Below are 16,033 nucleotides of genomic sequence, written 5' to 3'. Positions count from 1 at the left end.
GACATACAATACTATGACTTTTTTTTATGACATTTTTCGACATACTATACTATGATTTTTTTTCATGAAATTTTTCGACATACTATACTATGACTTTTTTTTCATGAAATTTTTCGACATACAATACTATGACTTTTTTTTGACATTTTTCGACATACAATACTATCTTTTTTTATGACATTTTTCGACATACTATACTATGACTTTTTTTCATGAAATTTTTCGACATACAATACTATGACTTTTTTTCATGAAATTTTTCGACATACAATACTATGACTTTTTTTTATGACATTTTTCGACATACTATACTATGACTTTTTTTTATGACATTTTTCGACATAAAATACTATGACTTTTTTTTGACATTTTTCGACATACTATACTATGACTTTTTTCATGAAAGTTTTCGACATACTATACTATGACTTTTCATGAAATTTTTCGACATACTATACTATGACTTTTTTGACATACAATACATGACTTTTTTCATGAAATTTTTCGACATACAATACTATGACTTTTGACATACAATACATGACTTTTTTTTTATGACATTTTTCGACATACTATACTATGACTTTTTTTTATGACATTTTTTGACATACAATACTATGACTTTTTTTTATGACATTTTTCGACATACTATACTATGACTTTTTTGACATACAATACATGACTTTTTTTTCATGAAATTTTTCGACATACTATACTATGACTTTTTTGACATACAATACATGACTTTTTTTTCATGAAATTTTTCGACATACAATACTATGACTTTTATGACATTTTTCGACATACTATACTATGACTTTTTTTTCATGAAATTTTTCGACATACTATACTATGACTTTTTTATGACATTTTTCGACATACTATACTATGACTTTTTTATGACATTTTTCGACATACTATACTATGACTTTTTTTTCATGAAATTTTTCGACATACAATACTATGACTTTTTTTCATGAAATTTTTCGACATACAATACTATGACTTTTTTTTATGACATTTTTCGACATACTATACTATGACTTTTTTTTATGACATTTTTCGACATACTATACTATGACTTTTTTTTATGACATTTTTCGACATACAATACTATGACTTTTTTTTGACATTTTTCGACATACTATACTATGACTTTTTTCATGAAAGTTTTCGACATACTATACTATGACTTTTCATGAAATTTTTCGACATACTATACTATGACTTTTTTGACATACAATACATGACTTTTTTCATGAAATTTTTCGACATACAATACTATGACTTTTTTGACATACAATACATGACTTTTTTCATGAAATTTTTCGACATACAATACTATGACTTTTTTTTATGACATTTTTCGACATACTATACTATGATTTTTTTTCATGAAATTTTTTGACATACAATACATGACTTTTTTTTATGACATTTTTCGACATACTATACTATGACTTTTTTTTCATGAAATTTTTCGACATACAATACTATGACTTTTTTTTGACATTTTTCGACATACTATACTATGACTTTTTTCATGAAAGTTTTCGACATACTATACTATGACTTTTCATGAAATTTTTCGACATACTATACTATGACTTTTTTGACATACAATACATGACTTTTTTCATGAAATTTTTCGACATACAATACTATGACTTTTTTGACATACAATACATGACTTTTTTCATGAAATTTTTCGACATACAATACTATGACTTTTTTGACATACAATACATGACTTTTTTCATGAAATTTTTCGACATACAATACTATGACTTTTTTTTATGACATTTTTCGACATACTATACTATGATTTTTTTTCATGAAATTTTTCGACATACTATACTATGACTTTTTTTTCATGAAATTTTTCGACATACAATACTATGACTTTTTTTTGACATTTTTCGACATACAATACTATCTTTTTTTATGACATTTTTCGACATACTATACTATGACTTTTTTTCATGAAATTTTTCGACATACAATACTATGACTTTTTTTCATGAAATTTTTCGACATACAATACTATGACTTTTTTTTATGACATTTTTCGACATACTATACTATGACTTTTTTTTATGACATTTTTCGACATAAAATACTATGACTTTTTTTTGACATTTTTCGACATACTATACTATGACTTTTTTCATGAAAGTTTTCGACATACTATACTATGACTTTTCATGAAATTTTTCGACATACTATACTATGACTTTTTTGACATACAATACATGACTTTTTTCATGAAATTTTTCGACATACAATACTATGACTTTTGACATACAATACATGACTTTTTTTTTATGACATTTTTCGACATACTATACTATGACTTTTTTTTATGACATTTTTTGACATACAATACTATGACTTTTTTTTATGACATTTTTCGACATACTATACTATGACTTTTTTGACATACAATACATGACTTTTTTTTCATGAAATTTTTCGACATACTATACTATGACTTTTTTGACATACAATACATGACTTTTTTTTCATGAAATTTTTCGACATACAATACTATGACTTTTATGACATTTTTCGACATACTATACTATGACTTTTTTTTCATGAAATTTTTCGACATACTATACTATGACTTTTTTATGACATTTTTCGACATACTATACTATGACTTTTTTATGACATTTTTCGACATACTATACTATGACTTTTTTTTCATGAAATTTTTCGACATACAATACTATGACTTTTTTTCATGAAATTTTTCGACATACAATACTATGACTTTTTTTTATGACATTTTTCGACATACTATACTATGACTTTTTTTTATGACATTTTTCGACATACTATACTATGACTTTTTTTTCATGAAATTTTTCGACATACTATACTATGACTTTTTTTTCATGAAATTTTTCGACATACAATACTATGACTTTTTTTTGACATTTTTCGACATACTATACTATGACTTTTTTCATGAAAGTTTTCGACATACTATACTATGACTTTTCATGAAATTTTTCGACATACTATACTATGACTTTTTTGACATACAATACATGACTTTTTTCATGAAATTTTTCGACATACAATACTATGACTTTTTTGACATACAATACATGACTTTTTTCATGAAATTTTTCGACATACAATACTATGACTTTTTTTTATGACATTTTTCGACATACTATACTATGATTTTTTTTCATGAAATTTTTCGACATACTATACTATGACTTTTTTTTCATGAAATTTTTCGACATACAATACTATGACTTTTTTTTGACATTTTTCGACATACAATACTATCTTTTTTTATGACATTTTTCGACATACTATACTATGACTTTTTTTCATGAAATTTTTCGACATACAATACTATGACTTTTTTTCATGAAATTTTTCGACATACAATACTATGACTTTTTTTTATCACATTTTTCGACATACTATACTATGACTTTTTTTTATGACATTTTTCGACATAAAATACTATGACTTTTTTTTATGACATTTTTCGACATACTATATTATGACTTTTTTGACATACAATACATGACTTTTTTTCATGAAATTTTTCGACATACAATACTATGACTTTTTTTTATGACATTTTTCGACATACTATACTATGACTTTTTTTTCATGAAATTTTTCGACATACAATACTATGACTTTTTTTTGACATTTTTCGACATACTATACTATGACTTTTTTCATGAAATTTTTCGACATACTATACTATGACTTTTCATGAAATTTTTCGACATACAATACTATGACTTTTTTTTATGACATTTTTCGACATACAATACTATGACTTTTTTTTTATGACATTTTTCGACATACAATACTATGACTTTTTTTTTATGACATTTTTCGACATACTATACTATGACTTTTTTTTATGACATTTTTCGACATACAATACTATGACTTTTTTTTGACATTTTTCGACATACTATACTATGACTTTTTTCATGAAAGTTTTCGACATACTATACTATGACTTTTCATGAAATTTTTCGACATACTATACTATGACTTTTTTGACATACAATACATGACTTTTTTCATGAAATTTTTCGACATACAATACTATGACTTATTTTTATGACATTTTTCGACATACTATACTATGACTTTTTTTTCATGAAATTTTTCGACATACAATACTATGACTTTTTTTTTACATTTTTCGACATACTATACTATGACTTTTTTCATGAAATTTTTCGACATACAATACTATGACTTTTTTGACATACAATACATGACTTTTTTCATGAAATTTTTCGACATACAATACTATGACTTTTTTTTATGACATTTTTCGACATACTATACTATGACTTTTTTTTATGACATTTTTCGACATACAATACTATGACTTTTTTTTATGACATTTTTCGACATACAATACTATCTTTTTTTATGACATTTTTCGACATACTATACTATGACTTTTTTTTATGACATTTTTCGACATACAATACTATGACTTTTTTTTGACATTTTTCGACATACTATACTATGACTTTTTTCATGAAAGTTTTCGACATACTATACTATGACTTTTCATGAAATTTTTCGACATACTATACTATGACTTTTTTGACATACAATACATGACTTTTTTCATGAAATTTTTCGACATACAATACTATGACTTTTGACATACAATACATGACTTTTTTCATGAAATTTTTCGACATACAATACTATGACTTTTTTCATGAAATTTTTCGACATACTATACTATGACTTTTCATGAAATTTTTCGACATACAATACTATGACTTTTTTTTATGACATTTTTCGACATACAATACTATGACTTTTTTTTTATGACATTTTTCGACATACAATACTATGACTTTTTTTTCATGACATTTTTCGACATACAATACTATGACTTTTTTTTGACATTTTTCGACATACTATACTATGACTTTTTTCATGAAAGTTTTCGACATACTATACTATGACTTTTCATGAAATTTTTCGACATACTATACTATGACTTTTTTGACATACAATACATGACTTTTTTTTATGACATTTTTCGACATACTATACTATGACTTTTTTTTATGACATTTTTCGACATACAATACTATCTTTTTTTATGACATTTTTCGACATACTATACTATGACTTTTTTTTATGACATTTTTCGACATACAATACTATGACTTTTTTTTATGACATTTTTCGACATACAATACTATGACTTTTTTTCATGAAATTTTTCGACATACAATACTATGACTTTTTTTTATGACATTTTTCGACATACTATACTATGACTTTTTTTTATGACATTTTTCGACATACAATACTATGACTTTTTTTTATGACATTTTTTGACATACTATACTATGACTTTTTTGACATACAATACTATGACTTTTTTTATGACATTTTTCGACATACTATGACTTTTTTTTCATGAAATTTTTCGACATACTATACTATGACTTTTTTTTCATGAAATTTTTCGACATACAATACTATGACTTTTTTTTGACATTTTTCGACATACTATACTATGACTTTTTTCATGAAATTTTTCGACATACTATACTATGACTTTTCATGAAATTTTTCGACATACAATACTATGACTTTTTTTTATGACATTTTTCGACATACTATACTATGACTTTTTTTTCATGAAATTTTTCGACATACTATACTATGACTTTTTTTTCATGAAATTTTTCGACATACAATACTATGACTTTTTTTTGACATTTTTCGACATACAATACTATCTTTTTTTATGACATTTTTCGACATACTATACTATGACTTTTTTTCATGAAATTTTTCGACATACAATACTATGACTTTTTTTCATGAAATTTTTCGACATACAATACTATGACTTTTTTTTATGACATTTTTCGACATACTATACTATGACTTTTTTTTATGACATTTTTCGACATAAAATACTATGACTTTTTTTTGACATTTTTCGACATACTATACTATGACTTTTTTCATGAAAGTTTTCGACATACTATACTATGACTTTTCATGAAATTTTTCGACATACTATACTATGACTTTTTTGACATACAATACATGACTTTTTTCATGAAATTTTTCGACATACAATACTATGACTTTTGACATACAATACATGACTTTTTTTTTATGACATTTTTCGACATACTATACTGACTTTTTTTTATGACATTTTTTGACATACAATACTATGACTTTTTTTTATGACATTTTTCGACATACTATACTATGACTTTTTTGACATACAATACATGACTTTTTTTTCATGAAATTTTTCGACATACTATACTATGACTTTTTTGACATACAATACATGACTTTTTTTTCATGAAATTTTTCGACATACAATACTATGACTTTTATGACATTTTTCGACATACTATACTATGACTTTTTTTTCATGAAATTTTTCGACATACTATACTATGACTTTTTTATGACATTTTTCGACATACTATACTATGACTTTTTTATGACATTTTTCGACATACTATACTATGACTTTTTTTTCATGAAATTTTTCGACATACAATACTATGACTTTTTTTCATGAAATTTTTCGACATACAATACTATGACTTTTTTTTATGACATTTTTCGACATACTATACTATGACTTTTTTTTATGACATTTTTCGACATACTATACTATGACTTTTTTTTATGACATTTTTCGACATACTATACTATGACTTTTTTTTCATGAAATTTTTCGACATACAATACTATGACTTTTTTTTGACATTTTTCGACATACTATACTATGACTTTTTTCATGAAAGTTTTCGACATACTATACTATGACTTTTCATGAAATTTTTCGACATACTATACTATGACTTTTTTGACATACAATACATGACTTTTTTCATGAAATTTTTCGACATACAATACTATGACTTTTTTGACATACAATACATGACTTTTTTCATGAAATTTTTCGACATACAATACTATGACTTTTTTTTATGACATTTTTCGACATACTATACTATGATTTTTTTTCATGAAATTTTTCGACATACTATACTATGACTTTTTTTTCATGAAATTTTTCGACATACAATACTATGACTTTTTTTTGACATTTTTCGACATACAATACTATCTTTTTTTATGACATTTTTCGACATACTATACTATGACTTTTTTTCATGAAATTTTTCGACATACAATACTATGACTTTTTTTCATGAAATTTTTCGACATACAATACTATGACTTATTTTTATGACATTTTTCGACATACTATACTATGACTTTTTTTTCATGAAATTTTTCGACATACAATACTATGACTTTTTTTTTACATTTTTCGACATACTATACTATGACTTTTTTCATGAAATTTTTCGACATACAATACTATGACTTTTTTGACATACAATACATGACTTTTTTCATGAAATTTTTCGACATACAATACTATGACTTTTTTTTATGACATTTTTCGACATACTATACTATGACTTTTTTTTATGACATTTTTCGACATACAATACTATGACTTTTTTTTATGACATTTTTCGACATACAATACTATCTTTTTTTATGACATTTTTCGACATACTATACTATGACTTTTTTTTATGACATTTTTCGACATACAATACTATGACTTTTTTTTGACATTTTTCGACATACTATACTATGACTTTTTTCATGAAAGTTTTCGACATACTATACTATGACTTTTCATGAAATTTTTCGACATACTATACTATGACTTTTTTGACATACAATACATGACTTTTTTCATGAAATTTTTCGACATACAATACTATGACTTTTGACATACAATACATGACTTTTTTCATGAAATTTTTCGACATACAATACTATGACTTTTTTCATGAAATTTTTCGACATACTATACTATGACTTTTCATGAAATTTTTCGACATACAATACTATGACTTTTTTTTATGACATTTTTCGACATACAATACTATGACTTTTTTTTTATGACATTTTTCGACATACAATACTATGACTTTTTTTTCATGACATTTTTCGACATACAATACTATGACTTTTTTTTGACATTTTTCGACATACTATACTATGACTTTTTTCATGAAAGTTTTCGACATACTATACTATGACTTTTCATGAAATTTTTCGACATACTATACTATGACTTTTTTGACATACAATACATGACTTTTTTTTATGACATTTTTCGACATACTATACTATGACTTTTTTTTATGACATTTTTCGACATACAATACTATCTTTTTTTATGACATTTTTCGACATACTATACTATGACTTTTTTTTATGACATTTTTCGACATACAATACTATGACTTTTTTTTATGACATTTTTCGACATACAATACTATGACTTTTTTTCATGAAATTTTTCGACATACAATACTATGACTTTTTTTTATGACATTTTTCGACATACTATACTATGACTTTTTTTTATGACATTTTTCGACATACAATACTATGACTTTTTTTTATGACATTTTTTGACATACTATACTATGACTTTTTTGACATACAATACTATGACTTTTTTTATGACATTTTTCGACATACTATGACTTTTTTTTCATGAAATTTTTCGACATACTATACTATGACTTTTTTTTCATGAAATTTTTCGACATACAATACTATGACTTTTTTTTGACATTTTTCGACATACTATACTATGACTTTTTTCATGAAATTTTTCGACATACTATACTATGACTTTTCATGAAATTTTTCGACATACAATACTATGACTTTTTTTTATGACATTTTTCGACATACTATACTATGACTTTTTTTTCATGAAATTTTTCGACATACTATACTATGACTTTTTTTTCATGAAATTTTTCGACATACAATACTATGACTTTTTTTTGACATTTTTCGACATACAATACTATCTTTTTTTATGACATTTTTCGACATACTATACTATGACTTTTTTTCATGAAATTTTTCGACATACAATACTATGACTTTTTTTCATGAAATTTTTCGACATACAATACTATGACTTTTTTTTATGACATTTTTCGACATACTATACTATGACTTTTTTTTATGACATTTTTCGACATAAAATACTATGACTTTTTTTTGACATTTTTCGACATACTATACTATGACTTTTTTCATGAAAGTTTTCGACATACTATACTATGACTTTTCATGAAATTTTTCGACATACTATACTATGACTTTTTTGACATACAATACATGACTTTTTTCATGAAATTTTTCGACATACAATACTATGACTTTTGACATACAATACATGACTTTTTTTTTATGACATTTTTCGACATACTATACTGACTTTTTTTTATGACATTTTTTGACATACAATACTATGACTTTTTTTTATGACATTTTTCGACATACTATACTATGACTTTTTTGACATACAATACATGACTTTTTTTTCATGAAATTTTTCGACATACTATACTATGACTTTTTTGACATACAATACATGACTTTTTTTTCATGAAATTTTTCGACATACAATACTATGACTTTTATGACATTTTTCGACATACTATACTATGACTTTTTTTTCATGAAATTTTTCGACATACTATACTATGACTTTTTTATGACATTTTTCGACATACTATACTATGACTTTTTTATGACATTTTTCGACATACTATACTATGACTTTTTTTTCATGAAATTTTTCGACATACAATACTATGACTTTTTTTCATGAAATTTTTCGACATACAATACTATGACTTTTTTTTATGACATTTTTCGACATACTATACTATGACTTTTTTTTATGACATTTTTCGACATACTATACTATGACTTTTTTTTATGACATTTTTCGACATACTATACTATGACTTTTTTTTCATGAAATTTTTCGACATACAATACTATGACTTTTTTTTGACATTTTTCGACATACTATACTATGACTTTTTTCATGAAAGTTTTCGACATACTATACTATGACTTTTCATGAAATTTTTCGACATACTATACTATGACTTTTTTGACATACAATACATGACTTTTTTCATGAAATTTTTCGACATACAATACTATGACTTTTTTGACATACAATACATGACTTTTTTCATGAAATTTTTCGACATACAATACTATGACTTTTTTTTATGACATTTTTCGACATACTATACTATGATTTTTTTTCATGAAATTTTTCGACATACTATACTATGACTTTTTTTTCATGAAATTTTTCGACATACAATACTATGACTTTTTTTTGACATTTTTCGACATACAATACTATCTTTTTTTATGACATTTTTCGACATACTATACTATGACTTTTTTTCATGAAATTTTTCGACATACAATACTATGACTTTTTTTCATGAAATTTTTCGACATACAATACTATGACTTTTTTTTATGACATTTTTCGACATACTATACTATGACTTTTTTTTATGACATTTTTCGACATAAAATACTATGACTTTTTTTTATGACATTTTTCGACATACTATATTATGACTTTTTTGACATACAATACATGACTTTTTTTCATGAAATTTTTCGACATACAATACTATGACTTTTTTTTATGACATTTTTCGACATACTATACTATGACTTTTTTTTCATGAAATTTTTCGACATACAATACTATGACTTTTTTTTGACATTTTTCGACATACTATACTATGACTTTTTTCATGAAATTTTTCGACATACTATACTATGACTTTTCATGAAATTTTTCGACATACAATACTATGACTTTTTTTTATGACATTTTTCGACATACAATACTATGACTTTTTTTTTATGACATTTTTCGACATACAATACTATGACTTTTTTTTTATGACATTTTTCGACATACTATACTATGACTTTTTTTTATGACATTTTTCGACATACAATACTATGACTTTTTTTTGACATTTTTCGACATACTATACTATGACTTTTTTCATGAAAGTTTTCGACATACTATACTATGACTTTTCATGAAATTTTTCGACATACTATACTATGACTTTTTTGACATACAATACATGACTTTTTTCATGAAATTTTTCGACATACAATACTATGACTTATTTTTATGACATTTTTCGACATACTATACTATGACTTTTTTTTCATGAAATTTTTCGACATACAATACTATGACTTTTTTTTTACATTTTTCGACATACTATACTATGACTTTTTTCATGAAATTTTTCGACATACAATACTATGACTTTTTTGACATACAATACATGACTTTTTTCATGAAATTTTTCGACATACAATACTATGACTTTTTTTTATGACATTTTTCGACATACTATACTATGACTTTTTTTTATGACATTTTTCGACATACAATACTATGACTTTTTTTTATGACATTTTTCGACATACAATACTATCTTTTTTTATGACATTTTTCGACATACTATACTATGACTTTTTTTTATGACATTTTTCGACATACAATACTATGACTTTTTTTTGACATTTTTCGACATACTATACTATGACTTTTTTCATGAAAGTTTTCGACATACTATACTATGACTTTTCATGAAATTTTTCGACATACTATACTATGACTTTTTTGACATACAATACATGACTTTTTTCATGAAATTTTTCGACATACAATACTATGACTTTTGACATACAATACATGACTTTTTTCATGAAATTTTTCGACATACAATACTATGACTTTTTTCATGAAATTTTTCGACATACTATACTATGACTTTTCATGAAATTTTTCGACATACAATACTATGACTTTTTTTTATGACATTTTTCGACATACAATACTATGACTTTTTTTTTATGACATTTTTCGACATACAATACTATGACTTTTTTTTCATGACATTTTTCGACATACAATACTATGACTTTTTTTTGACATTTTTCGACATACTATACTATGACTTTTTTCATGAAAGTTTTCGACATACTATACTATGACTTTTCATGAAATTTTTCGACATACTATACTATGACTTTTTTGACATACAATACATGACTTTTTTTTATGACATTTTTCGACATACTATACTATGACTTTTTTTTATGACATTTTTCGACATACAATACTATCTTTTTTTATGACATTTTTCGACATACTATACTATGACTTTTTTTTATGACATTTTTCGACATACAATACTATGACTTTTTTTTATGACATTTTTCGACATACAATACTATGACTTTTTTTCATGAAATTTTTCGACATACAATACTATGACTTTTTTTTATGACATTTTTCGACATACTATACTATGACTTTTTTTTATGACATTTTTCGACATACAATACTATGACTTTTTTTTATGACATTTTTTGACATACTATACTATGACTTTTTTGACATACAATACTATGACTTTTTTTATGACATTTTTCGACATACTATGACTTTTTTTTCATGAAATTTTTCGACATACTATACTATGACTTTTTTTTCATGAAATTTTTCGACATACAATACTATGACTTTTTTTTGACATTTTTCGACATACTATACTATGACTTTTTTCATGAAATTTTTCGACATACTATACTATGACTTTTCATGAAATTTTTCGACATACAATACTATGACTTTTTTTTATGACATTTTTCGACATACTATACTATGACTTTTTTTTATGACATTTTTCGACATACTATACTATGACTTTTTTTTATGACATTTTTCGACATACAATACTATGACTTTTTTTCATGAAATTTTTCGACATACAATACTATGACTTTTCATGAAATTTTTCGACATACTATACTATGACTTTTTTGACATACAATACATGACTTTTTTTTATGACATTTTTCGACATACTATACTATGACTTTTTTTTATGACATTTTTCGACATACAATACTATCTTTTTTCATGAAATTTTTCGACATACTATACTATGACTTTTCATGAAATTTTTCGACATACAATACTATGACTTTTTTTTATGACATTTTTCGACATACAATACTATGACTTTTTTTTATGACATTTTTCGACATACAATACATGACTTTTTTTTGACATTTTTCGACATACTATACTATGACTTTTTTCATGAAAGTTTTCGACATACTATACTATGACTTTTCATGAAATTTTTCGACATACTATACTATGACTTTTTTGACATACAATACATGACTTTTTTCATGAAATTTTTCGACATACAATACTATGACTTTTTTGACATACAATACATGACTTTTTTCATGAAATTTTTCGACATACAATACTATGACTTTTTTTTATGACATTTTTCGACATACTATACTATGACTTTTTTTCATGAAATTTTTCGACATACAATACTATGACTTTTTTTTGACATTTTTCGACATACTATACTATGACTTTTCATGAAATTTTTCGACATACTATACTATGACTTTTCATGAAATTTTTCGACATACTATACTATGACTTTTTTTTATGACATTTTTCGACATACAATACTATGACTTTTTTTTTATGACATTTTTCGACATACTATACTATGACTTTTTTTTATGACATTTTTCGACATACAATACTATGACTTTTTTTTATGACATTTTTCGACATACAATACTATGACTTTTTTTCATGAAATTTTTCGACATACAATACTATGACTTTTTTTTATGACATTTTTTGACATACAATACATGACTTTTTTTTCATGAAATTTTTCGACATACAATACTATGACTTTTTTTTATGACATTTTTCGACATACTATACTATGACTTTTTTTTCATGAAATTTTTCGACATACTATACTATGACTTTTTTTTCATGAAATTTTTCGACATACAATACTATGACTTTTTTTTGACATTTTTCGACATACTATACTATGACTTTTTTCATGAAATTTTTCGACATACTATACTATGACTTTTCATGAAATTTTTCGACATACAATACTATGACTTTTTTTTATGACATTTTTCGACATACAATACTATGATTTTTTTTTTATGACATTTTTCGACATACAATACTATGACTTTTTTTTATGACATTTTTCGACATACTATACTATGACTTTTTTTTCATGAAATTTTTCGACATACTATACTATGACTTTTTTGACATACAATACATGACTTTTTTCATGACATTTTTCGACATATAATACTATGACTTTTTTGACATACAATACATGACTTTTTTCATGAAATTTTTCGACATACTATACTATGACTTTTTTGACATACAATACATGACTTTTTTCATGAAATTTTTCGACATACAATACTATGACTTTTTTTTATGACATTTTTCGACATACAATACTATGACTTTTTTTTATGACATTTTTCGACATACAATACTATCTTTTTTTATGACATTTTTCGACATACTATACTATGACTTTTTTTTATGACATTTTTCGACATACAATACTATGACTTTTTTTTATGACATTTTTCGATATACAATACTATGACTTTTTTTCATGAAATTTTTCGACATACAATACTATGACTTTTTTTTTTTTTTACATTTTATTGGAGCTAACTAGTCACAGATTATAACATCGCTGTTATTTTTACACTCATATGATGTCAACACGTCTGCTGCTCACAGAGGACAGAGGAGTAACAGAAGTAACGGAGGAGTAACAGAAGTAACGGAGAAGTAATGGAGGAGTAACGGAAGAGTAACAGAAGTAACGGAGAAGTAATGGAGGAGTAACGGAGGAGTAACGGAGGAGTAACGGAGGAGTAACGGAGGAGTAACGGAGGAGTAACAGAGGAGTAACGGAGGAGTAACGGAGGAGTAACGGAGGAGTAACAGAGAAGTAACGGAGGAGTAACGGAAGAGTAACAGAAGTAACGGAGAAGTAATGGAGGAGTAACGGAGGAGTAACAGAGAAGTAACAGAGAAGTAACAGAGGAGTAACAGAAGTAACAGAGAAGTAACGGAGGAGTAACAGAGGAGTAACAGAAGTAACAGAGAAGTAACAGAGGAGTAACGGAGGAGTAACAGAGAAGTAACAGAGGAGTAACAGAGGAGCAACAGAGGAGTAACAGAACTAACGGAGAAGTAATGGAGGAGTAACAGAAGTAACGGAGGAGTAACAGAGAAGTAACGGAGCAGTAACAGAAGTAACAGAGAAGTAACGGAGGAGTAACGGAGGAGTAACGGAGGAGTAACAGAGGAGTAACAGAAGTAACAGAGAAGTAACAGAGGAGTAACGGAGGAGTAACAGAGAAGTAACAGAGGAGTAACAGAGGAGCAACAGAGGAGTAACAGAACTAACGGAGAAGTAATGGAGGAGTAACAGAAGTAACGGAGGAGTAACAGAGAAGTAACGGAGCAGTAACAGAAGTAACAGAGAAGTAACGGAGGAGTAACGGAGGAGTAACGGAGGAGTAACGGAGGAGTAACAGAGGAGTAACGGAGGAGTAACGGAGGAGTAACGGAGAAGTAACGGAGGAGTAACAGAGAAGTAACAGAAGTAACAGAGAAGTAACGGAGGAGTAACGGAGGAGTAACAGAGGAGTAACGGAGGAGTAACGGAGGAGTAACGGAGGAGTAACGGAGGAGTAACGGAGAAGTAACGGAGGAGTAACAGAGAAGTAACAGAAGTAACAGAGAAGTAACGGAGGAGTAACGGAGGAGTAACAGAGGAGTAACGGAGGAGTAACGGAGGAGTAACGGAGGAGTAACGGAGGAGTAACAGAGGAGTAACGGAGGAGTAACGGAGAAGTAACGGAGGAGTAACAGAGAAGTAACGGAGGAGTAACGGAGGAGTAACGGAGGAGTAACAGAGGAGTAACGGAGGAGTAACGGAGAAGTAACGGAGGAGTAACAGAGAAGTAACAGAAGTAACAGAGAAGTAACGGAGGAGTAACGGAGGAGTAACAGAGGAGTAACAGAGGAGTAACGGAGGAGTAACGAAGGAGTAACGGAGGAGTAACGGAGGAGTAACGGAGGAGTAACAGAGGAGTAACGGAGGAGTAACGGAGAAGTAACGGAGGAGTAACAGAGAAGTAACAGAAGTAACAGAGA

This window comes from Sebastes fasciatus, chromosome 16 (genome assembly GCF_043250625.1).
Source record: "Sebastes fasciatus isolate fSebFas1 chromosome 16, fSebFas1.pri, whole genome shotgun sequence".
Taxonomy (NCBI): domain Eukaryota; kingdom Metazoa; phylum Chordata; class Actinopteri; order Perciformes; family Sebastidae; genus Sebastes; species Sebastes fasciatus.
This window is presented reverse-complemented; position numbering follows the sequence as displayed.